Raw genomic sequence first — 15,420 nt, 5'->3', positions numbered from 1 at the left:
CTCTAAGTATGACTCAAATAGTGAGAGAAAAGTGTTAAAGCAGGAAGGTGAAGGTTGGGTTTAAAAAATCAATGATTAATGTGACCACACACATGAAAACCCTAAACCACATCTTGTCTTTCTTGATTTATTACTTGATCAGTGTTCAAACCAATAGCAAAGCAAAATTTGTACAATAATGAATATATGTTGATTAATGACAAAAAATAATGATTCACATCATAAATTCAAACAGAACAGAATCACATGTACTCACAATTTGTTGCTCCTTACTCCAGACCATCAATTGAAGAAACAAGAAAAAATAAAAAGAAAAGAAAAATCAAAAACCAAAAAGAAGGGCAAAAGCTTTGAAAAAGAATTATTCCTTTGCTGGGTAGTCACGACAGGTAGCTATTCTGTGATGAACCACCTGGGCCTAATTATCTTTGAGCTAAACTAGTAGCTCAAAGAAAATAATTGAGGAAGTTTACCATTTACTACCCCGGCTGTTTAATTTAATAAAACTGATCAAAACAAGGGGAACTATTATCTTCTAACAGCCAATCAAGACAATGTGTCTACCACAAATTACTCTTATTTTGATTGTTAGAATTACTTCCTCATTTAGCATATAGGGGTAAATGGGGCGCAGAGACGAAAATGCCCTTCTCGACAGAGAGAGAGCCTCGATCTTTTTTGCACGCCCGCCTCGTTTCGTCCCCGCCAATTTATAACCTCGGGATGCTGAACATAGCATGACTAAGCACAGATGAGTGTGTTCCAGTCAGTCCGTACCAAAGTTTGAACTGCTGAGTTCTAAATGTCTGGTGCTTACTTCCTCTTCTCAGTTCCTCTTAAAAATGCGACCTTAACAGCTTTGCAAAACCCATTTGTTGACAAGGTCCAATTTTCTATGCAGACAAAACATTCATGACTTTAAAATAAACTGTACTTCCCATTTGTGAATAAAATCCCTTCAAAGCTTTTTACTCATAATGCCCCACACCAATACTGATTAATATGCACATAAAACTCAAACCACACTCAAATAAAATACATGTTATGTCAAAACCACGTTTCTTGCAATCTCATGGCGACATGTCAAAAAGGCCTTTACTCCCGCACTCCATTTAAGTATGTGCTTTGACATGTGAGCGTGTTGTGTGTGCAAAGTGTGTGCAATTGTGTTACCGTAAATGGATATGTGTATATGTGTTTTATGCTGGCTGCTGGCTCACAAGTATATTTACCAATTATGGGGCATGTTTAAACGCTAATGAAGTTGACAACCACACCAAAGAGATTTCAGACTAGTGTTGTGTGACATACCGGATTTGTGTGACATAGCGATTATCTCAAACAATCATTGCATCGTTGCATTCATTTGTTAATACATGGCACAGGTTCACATTATACATGTTAGTGACATCATCTATATTTTAACTTTTGGTGACATCCGCTCAGCCCTCAGCCCGTGTTACTCGTCACCCCCCACATGAGATATGAGATAGGGAACACACAACAGCTGAGAGACAGGTCCCGCACAGACATCAGGCATCACATTGAACCCCGGATGAACCGCTCACCGCACGCTCCTCATCAATCACCATGGGGCTGTGGTCAGCCCCTGAGATCCCCTCACCCAGCTCGGAGAGATCGTACACACGCACCAAGAGCCCGCTGCGACCATCAATGCGGTAGCTGACAGGGCCGCCAGGCGAGGCGGGGGAGGAGGCGCAGAGATCAGAGTCAAAGAGGCGCCTCAACACCTCGGACGCCGAGGTATCCCCATCGAGCGGAAGGGGTGATGGCGTAGGGAGAAGTCCTAAGCCACTTAGTGTCTCAGGAGAAGGGGAGGATACGAGCAATTCTGTTGGAGCAGCACCCGTACCCCCAACCGGAGGCTCCCCAGCAGTTGGTTCGGGTGATGCAGGGGTGACCTCACCATCGTGAGGGTCGTCCGGAACGACCTGTTCCACCGCAACCGGCGGATCCCGTTGAACAGCCCTCGGCCGGGCTGCAGGCGCCAAGGGGAGAGGTCCACCTCTCCACGGATTCCAGTCAGCGCGTGAACGCCAAGACGAGATCAGCAGGCATGCGCCATCATCAAGGTGTGTTGTAATGCAACGGATGTCATCTCAGGATGCCGAGGCTCTCCTCGGGCCGACCGCAGTGTGCCGGAGGACTCAGAGACCACCGTATGGAAGTCGGATTGTGCCAAGTCACGTCGTATGTCAACTTCATTCTCGCTTTTAACAGCCCCTCGCAGAAGAACCAATTGGAGTGGGAAGAGAGGGGGAAACAGCCGTTTCCCATCATCACGTCCCCCACCAGCCAAGCATATTTCACGTGGATTGTTCCACACAGGATACATCGTGGAGTAGGGTTCTAAAACAAAAACCAAAATTACCACTCAAAATAAAATCATAACAGAACAAATGAGCAACAGCAGGTTAAATGTAGCCTTTTTTTTTTCTCTAGGCTATTTATTTAATCAACTTTCATCATCATTGTTTTCTGTACTGTTCAGTTGGTGAACCCCCGTTCTTCCAGATTGGTGGATCGTTACAGACACATCATGAGGGATTCTGGCTGGTTCAAGCGACCTCTCAGTTCTGGATGACAGTGAAGCAACAGAACGAGCCACCAGAATCGGCTCTCTGTTGACATTACTCTCTCCCTGGGGTAAAACGACAAAAAAAAAACAAAAAAACAACGCTCCTATATAAGAAGGAGCAGCTTTTTGGCGCATGTTTTGGTCAGGAGGCAGGCTGTGGCCGCTGCTGTAAGCAAAAACAAACCAAGTAAAATCCACTTCCCTGATTTACTTATAGCACGCCACAATCCTGAACCAATGGTTTCAAGACCTTGTTCCACAAAATCTAACGTCGAATCGATTACAACTCTTGTAGTTTGAACAAATACCAATTCAATTTTTTCATACCACGTGCAGTCATGAAGGTCGCTGCCGTGTCCACGTTGGAGCCAATGTTCAGCAGGGGAAAAACAAGTTCCTCTGTTATAAATTTTGTTTCCAATTCAATCAAAACCTAAAACTTGATTACCCTGGCAAAGCGACTTTCTAAATGCATGTCCCTCCCCAATTTGCAATAAAGCATCAGGTCGATCAGGCATGAATTTTGGATATTCAGTCTGGGTAAGCCCATAATCATTCACCCATTTAAGACAAGTTTGTTTGTCAGCTTGCATTCGTCTTTTCCATATTTTGGTATTAGATAATTTGACCCAAAGGCCTCCTTCAGGAGTACTAAAATTTGCATAAGGCCATTTATTTTTGCAAACCTCACCCCAATTTGGCACTGATCCACAATTTTCGCGGGCCAGCTGAATCAAACAGGATGTTTTTTTCGGAATTGCAATTCATCATCCAAGGCCTGAGGCCAAAATATAAATATGGTGACCACAGCGACGTACCTGGATAAGTGTCCTGTTCTTTAGAATACACTGTGGCCAAATATTGACATTTAATCCAATAATTAAATGACATATTAAGGCAAGGCAGAACCCATTTTTTTTTTTTTCCATTTCCCAGCTTCGAAAGCCCCACCAGGTCCTGGCGAGATCACGAGTGCGAAATTCTTTCCAAGCCTGCAAAACACCTTTTACAGTATTATTCACAAGTAACCCTGAACAATTATGCACCCATTTTGTTCCTATCAATTTGTGATTGATGATTCAGTGTGGCTGTGCTTCTCTTACCTCTAAAAGAGGATTTCCCCAGCATTCCTCCACTGCTGTGGTTAAAAATCCACACCTTGCATTTTCCAAAATGCAATCTGCCAATCCGGCCATTATGCCTCTTGGCGAGCGGCGTGTAATTACCGCACCCTTGACTGAAGCTAGTTTGATAAAGGGCGGAATGTCGGCGATGTTCGCTGCCATTCTGATTCCCTGGTTATTTCCTGGCTTGAGCTGGATGTAGCTTTAAACTGCTCCACGCCTTGAATTCCTTTTTTTCTTTTCAGTCGGACCGTGTTTCTGTCAGGAATCCAAAGTTCCAGCTTTTCCAGCTCTTTCCTTGTGGGGATGGGGCCAGAATGGCCTATAGCTTGGTGTACAGCCGAAGCCACCTCCCGCACGGACCCGTCTGGAACCACCTTTCCCTGTGGTGTTCTGCTCCAGTTTTCTGCTCCTACAACTATTAACCTTCTTTCTTGAACATATCGGTCCACTTCGTCATTTCCTTGCCAGTGGCTTCCTTCCCTAAGGTGTGCCTTTCGATGGACAACATCAATTTTTAATAAAAGTCTCATTTCAGCTATTTTCTTCCATAACTCACTGTGAGCTACCATTTTACCTTTCGCTCCCTCATAACCATTTTCTTCCCAGATGGCCAGATCTTTTTTTGAGGGCCAAGTAGCATACAAATACTCTTTCACTGTTTCTTTTGGGTCTTTATCTCGAACCATGGCCTTCAAAGCCTTGAAGGCTCGCATATTTCTTTCTTGATCATCTAACATTGCCAAATCATTTGGGGCCTGTGTTACTAACACAGGCTGTGCCGTGTTTTGCTGTTGCTGAGGAACAGTGACTGAGACAGGCAATGAGGAAGTTGCAGATCCTGCTTGAGCGCCAGCAGGCCCCACTCCGGCCCCGTCTTGATTTATGACATCATCCTGTTCTCTCAACTTCTGCATTTGTTTTGCAGTACGCAGCCTGTTTTAACAGCTTCAACAATACATCACACACCACGGTCACAAAACCCTCTCTAAAATTTTTAGTTAACATTGTACAATTTATTAATGTACGATATGCCGGGGTCATCAACACATTAATTAATCTCTCCATCACTCGTTTTCACAGTTAGGGATGCTTCTTCGCTGAGTTTGTCTAACCAAGCAGCAGGATAAGGATATTCTGTTTGACCTACTGACGGCACATACACACGCCTGTCACAGCATCCTGCATGCTATTTCTACCTGGTGATTTTTTTATCTCCGTTAGTTTTTCCCTACCTTCTCCAGGTAGCGAGGGCCTCCAAGGCGTGGTGGGAAGGCCGCTGGGGCCGGGTTGTTCATCATCTGACACCATCTCCTTGGCAACACTCACCAGTGAACCTGTGACAGAGGAAGGGTGGGGGCCAAAGGTTACATTATGAGTGCTCATACCTTGTTCCGTGGCCGGTGACCCGGCGCCTTCAGGAGATTCATCGGGCGCGGCTTCTGACGCTGTGATTTCTCCTCCAGTTGCAGCCTGGCCTCCTGCAAGGCTCGTGCAGTCCATCTCTCCATGGCCTCGGTCTCCCTCCTGTTATGTTGTTCTTGTGATATGGCCACCACGAACTCTGTATCTGGAAGCTGGGTGACAGGGGTCGCGATCTGTAGCCTAAAGGCCCCTAGGGCCACTGACTCGGCTATTGTCCACAACATTCTTCCTGATCTTATTCCGTTCACATCAATCACGACACGTGTAGCTTCCTGATCAACAGCTCCATTTATAGCTCTCTCCAAAAGTTTCATCACATTTTTTATATATACTCTTTGATCTAATTCCGGAGTCCATTTTTGCCCTGGGCAATGAACTATCATGTAAAAGTTAGAACTTCCTCCACTTGTTATTCTGTATTCCCTTGCATCAGATACTTCCTCAATTGGAGCTTGGCTCCGTATGTCTCTTCTCTCTCTTTCATATTCTATTCCAGCTGATGATTTTAAACTCGCCCTGAATTTACTATTGTACGGCCTGAGTTTTACATCAGTGAGAACAATAAGAGCGCTTCCACCAATCTCCCACACATTTCCATGGAATTGACATAGCATTATACCATTTCCCACATTCACTTTTTTGGTGGTTTCATCCGGCTAAGAAATTAGCGGAGGCGGCAGCCTAAGAGGGCCCAATTTTTGAGTTAGTGCTTTATGTCTCACTTCCTCTCTAGCCTGCAGCTCACTTTCTTTATTGTCATATTCCGTGTCTGTATCTTCCATCGTAATTCCTTCAGGTGTGAGTTCATAATCTGAATCAATTTCACTTCCACTTTCCAGTATATTTCCCTGTTTTCGATATTCTGCTATTTCGGTTATTTGATCCAATAGTGGTTGATACTCTTTTAAGCGGGGCATAGCTCTCGTTTCACTAGGCTTTATCAACTTCCCTTCTATCTGGGCTGTTGCAGCGAGCATTTTTACCACCGGATCAAATTCTGGTTGGGTGCTGACCAATTGCACAACATTATATTCGCTGAATATTTCCACCCACCATTTTAGCCATATTTCACCTTTTTCTTTTGTCTGTCCAACACTTGGATGTTTAACTACAGCAGTTAGCAAATATCCCTGTCCTGTGAGTTCAGCATAAAAAATGCCTTTATCCTGAATAGTATCTTCTATCAACCCTCCGAGTTTATCTGGGGGGATAGACGGGTTTAGACAGTTAATTGCTTCTCTTCTTTCATGATGCCAATTTCCTATACCTTGCCCATGAAGAAAAAGCCGTGTTTGAATATGAGGTTGTCCATGAACTGACTGTTGCAGTGCCTCAGGCCCTTCTTGACCCGAGGTCACAAAATTTTCACTGGATTCGCTTGGCCTTTGCATTCTGCTGCCTTACGATTTTACAATAGTTGTAGGTCGAAGCTATTTTTTCAGTTGCCTCCCTCTTGCGCATAGAGGGTCAGGGACTTACTATAGCCTCTGGTTACTCAATGCCTCTGGTTACAGAGTCACTTCTTCTCTACTAACAAAAGGGCTATTACTTTAGCTAACTTTTATTAGTAACTACTAGTGGTGGGATATTTCAATTAGGTTTCATACCTATTTCAACATTCCCCTTGATCAGCCTTTTTGGCGTATTTCTGAGCCCGCCTTGCCGTACTTTGGACCTGAGCAGTCAGCCCAAATAAACTGGTGTTATTTATATACCCTAAGGTTTTCAAACAACCAAACAAATTTTTATTTGTTACTTTAAGACTGATCTCCACTATTTTTAGACCTATTCCAGTTGTAGCCTACAGCACAATTTCCCTCTTGGATATTTATGTTGCAGGTGCTGTTCCAGGAAACTCTATTCCTCACAGCCACTGTTTATATGTCTAATTAAGCTTATCTGACACTAAATTTAGGTCCTTTCTGGGGTAGCGAGGTCCTGGGAAGTCAACCCCAGCTACTCCCCGTCCAGGTTCTTCCTACGGACATGAATCAATTAACTTTAATCAATCGCATGTCCCTGTTCGGGCGCCAAGTGTCTGATCTCGCTTACCTGGCCAACTCTCCGTTACAAAGGGTTAAGGCCCCCCTTTTATCTCAAACCGTAGTAACACGGGATTTACAGAGATGACGGGGACGCTTCAAGCTGGCGTCGAAAAGGATTCGTTTAGGTTCTCACCGCCCCAGTTTTAGAGTGTCAGCCCCGGCTTCCATTAGACTACACCCTTAACGAGTAACCTTTGATGATTTAAGGATATAAAATCTAATCACACTCTTTTTACAGCGGCTCCTTTCCTTATGATCGGTTGCACTTAGAATGACCTAAATATGTTTTACTGTCCTTGTTAGAACCGTAAGGGCTTGTTTTATTTGTTTATGTAAGCCGAAATAACCTTTCAGGAATTTTTGGGAACGCAGCCGACATGTAGATGGAACTATTATCTATTCAATAAGGTATCTCTAAGTATGACTCAAATAGTGAGAGAAAAGTGTTAAAGCAGGAAGGTGAAGGTTGGGTTTAAAAAATCAATGATTAATGTGACCACACACATGAAAACCCTAAACCACATCTTGTCTTTCTTGATTTATTACTTGATCAGTGTTCAAACCAATAGCAAAGCAAAATTTGTACAATAATGAATATATGTTGATTAATGACAAAAAATAATGATTCACATCATAAATTCAAACAGAACAGAATCACATGTACTCACAATTTGTTGCTCCTTACTCCAGACCATCAATTGAAGAAACAAGAAAAAATAAAAAGAAAAGAAAAATCAAAAACCAAAAAGAAGGGCAAAAGCTTTGAAAAAGAATTATTCCTTTGCTGGGTAGTCACGACAGGTAGCTATTCTGTGATGAACCACCTGGGCCTAATTATCTTTGAGCTAAACTAGTAGCTCAAAGAAAATAATTGAGGAAGTTTACCATTTACTACCCCGGCTGTTTAATTTAATAAAACTGATCAAAACAAGGGGAACTATTATCTTCTAACAGCCAATCAAGACAATGTGTCTACCACAAATTACTCTTATTTTGATTGTTAGAATTACTTCCTCATTTAGCATATAGGGGTAAATGGGGCGCAGAGACGAAAATGCCCTTCTCGACAGAGAGAGAGCCTCGATCTTTTTTGCACGCCCGCCTCGTTTCGTCCCCGCCAATTTATAACCTCGGGATGCTGAACATAGCATGACTAAGCACAGATGAGTGTGTTCCAGTCAGTCCGTACCAAAGTTTGAACTGCTGAGTTCTAAATGTCTGGTGCTTACTTCCTCTTCTCAGTTCCTCTTAAAAATGCGACCTTAACAGCTTTGCAAAACCCATTTGTTGACAAGGTCCAATTTTCTATGCAGACAAAACATTCATGACTTTAAAATAAACTGTACTTCCCATTTGTGAATAAAATCCCTTCAAAGCTTTTTACTCATAATGCCCCACACCAATACTGATTAATATGCACATAAAACTCAAACCACACTCAAATAAAATACATGTTATGTCAAAACCACGTTTCTTGCAATCTCATGGCGACATGTCAAAAAGGCCTTTACTCCCGCACTCCATTTAAGTATGTGCTTTGACATGTGAGCGTGTTGTGTGTGCAAAGTGTGTGCAATTGTGTTACCGTAAATGGATATGTGTATATGTGTTTTATGCTGGCTGCTGGCTCACAAGTATATTTACCAATTATGGGGCATGTTTAAACGCTAATGAAGTTGACAACCACACCAAAGACATTTCAGACTAGTGTTGTGTGACATACCAGATTTGTGTGACATAGCGATTATCTCAAACAATCATTGCATCGTTGCATTCATTTGTTAATACATGGCACAGGTTCACATTATACATGTTAGTGACATCATCTATATTTTAACTTTTGGTGACATCCGCTCAGCCCTCACCCCGTGTTACTCGTCACTATTAATGCGGTGCATGCCCTAGCCCTTCAATAAAAATCATTAACATATTTAGCCCGTGTTACTCGTCACCCCCCACATGAGATATGAGATAGGGAACACACAACAGCTGAGAGACAGGTCCCGCACAGACATCAGGCATCACATTGAACCCCGGATGAACCGCTCACCGCACGCTCCTCATCAATCACCATGGGGCTGTGGTCAGCCCCTGAGATCCCCTCACCCAGCTCGGAGAGATCGTACACACGCACCAAGAGCCCGCTGCGACCATCAATGCGGTAGCTGACAGGGCCGCCAGGCGAGGCGGGGGAGGAGGCGCAGAGATCAGAGTCAAAGAGGCGCCTCAACACCTCGGACGCCGAGGTATCCCCATCGAGCGGAAGGGGTGATGGCGTAGGGAGAAGTCCTAAGCCACTTAGTGTCTCAGGAGAAGGGGAGGATACGAGCAATTCTGTTGGAGCAGCACCCGTACCCCCAACCGGAGGCTCCCCAGCAGTTGGTTCGGGTGATGCAGGGGTGACCTCACCATCGTGAGGGTCGTCCGGAACGACCTGTTCCACCGCAACCGGCGGATCCCGTTGAACAGCCCTCGGCCGGGCTGCAGGCGCCAAGGGGAGAGGTCCACCTCTCCACGGATTCCAGTCAGCGCGTGAACGCCAAGACGAGATCAGCAGGCATGCGCCATCATCAAGGTGTGTTGTAATGCAACGGATGTCATCTCAGGATGCCGAGGCTCTCCTCGGGCCGACCGCAGTGTGCCGGAGGACTCAGAGACCACCGTATGGAAGTCGGATTGTGCCAAGTCACGTCGTATGTCAACTTCATTCTCGCTTTTAACAGCCCCTCGCAGAAGAACCAATTGGAGTGGGAAGAGAGGGGGAAACAGCCGTTTCCCATCATCACGTCCCCCACCAGCCAAGCATATTTCACGTGGATTGTTCCACACAGGATACATCGTGGAGTAGGGTTCTAAAACAAAAACCAAAATTACCACTCAAAATAAAATCATAACAGAACAAATGAGCAACAGCAGGTTAAATGTAGCCTTTTTTTTCTTTCTCTAGGCTATTTATTTAATCAACTTTCATCATCATTGTTTTCTGTACTGTTCAGTTGGTGAACCCCCGTTCTTCCAGATTGGTGGATCGTTACAGACACATCATGAGGGATTCTGGCTGGTTCAAGCGACCTCTCAGTTCTGGATGACAGTGAAGCAACAGAACGAGCCACCAGAATCGGCTCTCTGTTGACATTACTCTCTCCCTGGGGTAAAACGACAAAAAAAAAACAAAAAAACAACGCTCCTATATAAGAAGGAGCAGCTTTTTGGCGCATGTTTTGGTCAGGAGGCAGGCTGTGGCCGCTGCTGTAAGCAAAAACAAACCAAGTAAAATCCACTTCCCTGATTTACTTATAGCACGCCACAATCCTGAACCAATGGTTTCAAGACCTTGTTCCACAAAATCTAACGTCGAATCGATTACAACTCTTGTAGTTTGAACAAATACCAATTCAATTTTTTCATACCACGTGCAGTCATGAAGGTCGCTGCCGTGTCCACGTTGGAGCCAATGTTCAGCAGGGGAAAAACAAGTTCCTCTGTTATAAATTTTGTTTCCAATTCAATCAAAACCTAAAACTTGATTACCCTGGCAAAGCGACTTTCTAAATGCATGTCCCTCCCCAATTTGCAATAAAGCATCAGGTCGATCAGGCATGAATTTTGGATATTCAGTCTGGGTAAGCCCATAATCATTCACCCATTTAAGACAAGTTTGTTTGTCAGCTTGCATTCGTCTTTTCCATATTTTGGTATTAGATAATTTGACCCAAAGGCCTCCTTCAGGAGTACTAAAATTTGCATAAGGCCATTTATTTTTGCAAACCTCACCCCAATTTGGCACTGATCCACAATTTTCGCGGGCCAGCTGAATCAAACAGGATGTTTTTTTCGGAATTGCAATTCATCATCCAAGGCCTGAGGCCAAAATATAAATATGGTGACCACAGCGACGTACCTGGATAAGTGTCCTGTTCTTTAGAATACACTGTGGCCAAATATTGACATTTAATCCAATAATTAAATGACATATTAAGGCAAGGCAGAACCCATTTTTTTTTTTTTCCATTTCCCAGCTTCGAAAGCCCCACCAGGTCCTGGCGAGATCACGAGTGCGAAATTCTTTCCAAGCCTGCAAAACACCTTTTACAGTATTATTCACAAGTAACCCTGAACAATTATGCACCCATTTTGTTCCTATCAATTTGTGATTGATGATTCAGTGTGGCTGTGCTTCTCTTACCTCTAAAAGAGGATTTCCCCAGCATTCCTCCACTGCTGTGGTTAAAAATCCACACCTTGCATTTTCCAAAATGCAATCTGCCAATCCGGCCATTATGCCTCTTGGCGAGCGGCGTGTAATTACCGCACCCTTGACTGAAGCTAGTTTGATAAAGGGCGGAATGTCGGCGATGTTCGCTGCCATTCTGATTCCCTGGTTATTTCCTGGCTTGAGCTGGATGTAGCTTTAAACTGCTCCACGCCTTGAATTCCTTTTTTTCTTTTCAGTCGGACCGTGTTTCTGTCAGGAATCCAAAGTTCCAGCTTTTCCAGCTCTTTCCTTGTGGGGATGGGGCCAGAATGGCCTATAGCTTGGTGTACAGCCGAAGCCACCTCCCGCACGGACCCGTCTGGAACCACCTTTCCCTGTGGTGTTCTGCTCCAGTTTTCTGCTCCTACAACTATTAACCTTCTTTCTTGAACATATCGGTCCACTTCGTCATTTCCTTGCCAGTGGCTTCCTTCCCTAAGGTGTGCCTTTCGATGGACAACATCAATTTTTAATAAAAGTCTCATTTCAGCTATTTTCTTCCATAACTCACTGTGAGCTACCATTTTACCTTTCGCTCCCTCATAACCATTTTCTTCCCAGATGGCCAGATCTTTTTTTGAGGGCCAAGTAGCATACAAATACTCTTTCACTGTTTCTTTTGGGTCTTTATCTCGAACCATGGCCTTCAAAGCCTTGAAGGCTCGCATATTTCTTTCTTGATCATCTAACATTGCCAAATCATTTGGGGCCTGTGTTACTAACACAGGCTGTGCCGTGTTTTGCTGTTGCTGAGGAACAGTGACTGAGACAGGCAATGAGGAAGTTGCAGATCCTGCTTGAGCGCCAGCAGGCCCCACTCCGGCCCCGTCTTGATTTATGACATCATCCTGTTCTCTCAACTTCTGCATTTGTTTTGCAGTACGCAGCCTGTTTTAACAGCTTCAACAATACATCACACACCACGGTCACAAAACCCTCTCTAAAATTTTTAGTTAACATTGTACAATTTATTAATGTACGATATGCCGGGGTCATCAACACATTAATTATCTCTCCATCACTCGTTTTCACAGTTAGGGATGCTTCTTCGCTGAGTTTGTCTAACCAAGCAGCAGGATAAGGATATTCTGTTTGACCTACTGACGGCACATACACACGCCTGTCACAGCATCCTGCATGCTATTTCTACCTGGTGATTTTTTTATCTCCGTTAGTTTTTCCCTACCTTCTCCAGGTAGCGAGGGCCTCCAAGGCGTGGTGGGAAGGCCGCTGGGGCCGGGTTGTTCATCATCTGACACCATCTCCTTGGCAACACTCACCAGTGAACCTGTGACAGAGGAAGGGTGGGGGCCAAAGGTTACATTATGAGTGCTCATACCTTGTTCCGTGGCCGGTGACCCGGCGCCTTCAGGAGATTTCATCGGGCGCGGCTTCTGACGCTGTGATTTCTCCTCCAGTTGCAGCCTGGCCTCCTGCAAGGCTCGTGCAGTCCATCTCTCCATGGCCTCGGTCTCCCTCCTGTTATGTTGTTCTTGTGATATGGCCACCACGAACTCTGTATCTGGAAGCTGGGTGACAGGGGTCGCGATCTGTAGCCTAAAGGCCCCTAGGGCCACTGACTCGGCTATTGTCCACAACATTCTTCCTGATCTTATTCCGTTCACATCAATCACGACACGTGTAGCTTCCTGATCAACAGCTCCATTTATAGCTCTCTCCAAAAGTTTCATCACATTTTTTATATATACTCTTTGATCTAATTCCGGAGTCCATTTTTGCCCTGGGCAATGAACTATCATGTAAAAGTTAGAACTTCCTCCACTTGTTATTCTGTATTCCCTTGCATCAGATACTTCCTCAATTGGAGCTTGGCTCCGTATGTCTCTTCTCTCTCTTTCATATTCTATTCCAGCTGATGATTTTAAACTCGCCCTGAATTTACTATTGTACGGCCTGAGTTTTACATCAGTGAGAACAATAAGAGCGCTTCCACCAATCTCCCACACATTTCCATGGAATTGACATAGCATTATACCATTTCCCACATTCACTTTTTTGGTGGTTTCATCCGGCTAAGAAATTAGCGGAGGCGGCAGCCTAAGAGGGCCCAATTTTTGAGTTAGTGCTTTATGTCTCACTTCCTCTCTAGCCTGCAGCTCACTTTCTTTATTGTCATATTCCGTGTCTGTATCTTCCATCGTAATTCCTTCAGGTGTGAGTTCATAATCTGAATCAATTTCACTTCCACTTTCCAGTATATTTCCCTGTTTTCGATATTCTGCTATTTCGGTTATTTGATCCAATAGTGGTTGATACTCTTTTAAGCGGGGCATAGCTCTCGTTTCACTAGGCTTTATCAACTTCCCTTCTATCTGGGCTGTTGCAGCGAGCATTTTTACCACCGGATCAAATTCTGGTTGGGTGCTGACCAATTGCACAACATTATATTCGCTGAATATTTCCACCCACCATTTTAGCCATATTTCACCTTTTTCTTTTGTCTGTCCAACACTTGGATGTTTAACTACAGCAGTTAGCAAATATCCCTGTCCTGTGAGTTCAGCATAAAAAATGCCTTTATCCTGAATAGTATCTTCTATCAACCCTCCGAGTTTATCTGGGGGGATAGACGGGTTTAGACAGTTAATTGCTTCTCTTCTTTCATGATGCCAATTTCCTATACCTTGCCCATGAAGAAAAAGCCGTGTTTGAATATGAGGTTGTCCATGAACTGACTGTTGCAGTGCCTCAGGCCCTTCTTGACCCGAGGTCACAAAATTTTCACTGGATTCGCTTGGCCTTTGCATTCTGCTGCCTTACGATTTTACAATAGTTGTAGGTCGAAGCTATTTTTTCAGTTGCCTCCCTCTTGCGCATAGAGGGTCAGGGACTTACTATAGCCTCTGGTTACTCAATGCCTCTGGTTACAGAGTCACTTCTTCTCTACTAACAAAAGGGCTATTACTTTAGCTAACTTTTATTAGTAACTACTAGTGGTGGGATATTTCAATTAGGTTTCATACCTATTTCAACATTCCCCTTGATCAGCCTTTTTGGCGTATTTCTGAGCCCGCCTTGCCGTACTTTGGACCTGAGCAGTCAGCCCAAATAAACTGGTGTTATTTATATACCCTAAGGTTTTCAAACAACCAAACAAATTTTTATTTGTTACTTTAAGACTGATCTCCACTATTTTTAGACCTATTCCAGTTGTAGCCTACAGCACAATTTCCCTCTTGGATATTTATGTTGCAGGTGCTGTTCCAGGAAACTCTATTCCTCACAGCCACTGTTTATATGTCTAATTAAGCTTATCTGACACTAAATTTAGGTCCTTTCTGGGGTAGCGAGGTCCTGGGAAGTCAACCCCAGCTACTCCCCGTCCAGGTTCTTCCTACGGACATGAATCAATTAACTTTAATCAATCGCATGTCCCTGTTCGGGCGCCAAGTGTCTGATCTCGCTTACCTGGCCAACTCTCCGTTACAAAGGGTTAAGGCCCCCCTTTTATCTCAAACCGTAGTAACACGGGATTTACAGAGATGACGGGGACGCTTCAAGCTGGCGTCGAAAAGGATTCGTTTAGGTTCTCACCGCCCCAGTTTTAGAGTGTCAGCCCCGGCTTCCATTAGACTACACCCTTAACGAGTAACCTTTGATGATTTAAGGATATAAAATCTAATCACACTCTTTTTACAGCGGCTCCTTTCCTTATGATCGGTTGCACTTAGAATGACCTAAATATGTTTTACTGTCCTTGTTAGAACCGTAAGGGCTTGTTTTATTTGTTTATGTAAGCCGAAATAACCTTTCAGGAATTTTTGGGAACGCAGCCGACATGTAGATGGAACTATTATCTATTCAATAAGGTATCTCTAAGTATGACTCAAATAGTGAGAGAAAAGTGTTAAAGCAGGAAGGTGAAGGTTGGGTTTAAAAAATCAATGATTAATGTGACCACACACATGAAAACCCTAAACCACATCTTGTCTTTCTTGATTTATTACTTGA

This window comes from Festucalex cinctus, chromosome 3, assembly GCF_051991245.1.
Source record: "Festucalex cinctus isolate MCC-2025b chromosome 3, RoL_Fcin_1.0, whole genome shotgun sequence".
NCBI lineage: Eukaryota > Metazoa > Chordata > Actinopteri > Syngnathiformes > Syngnathidae > Festucalex > Festucalex cinctus.
This window is presented reverse-complemented; position numbering follows the sequence as displayed.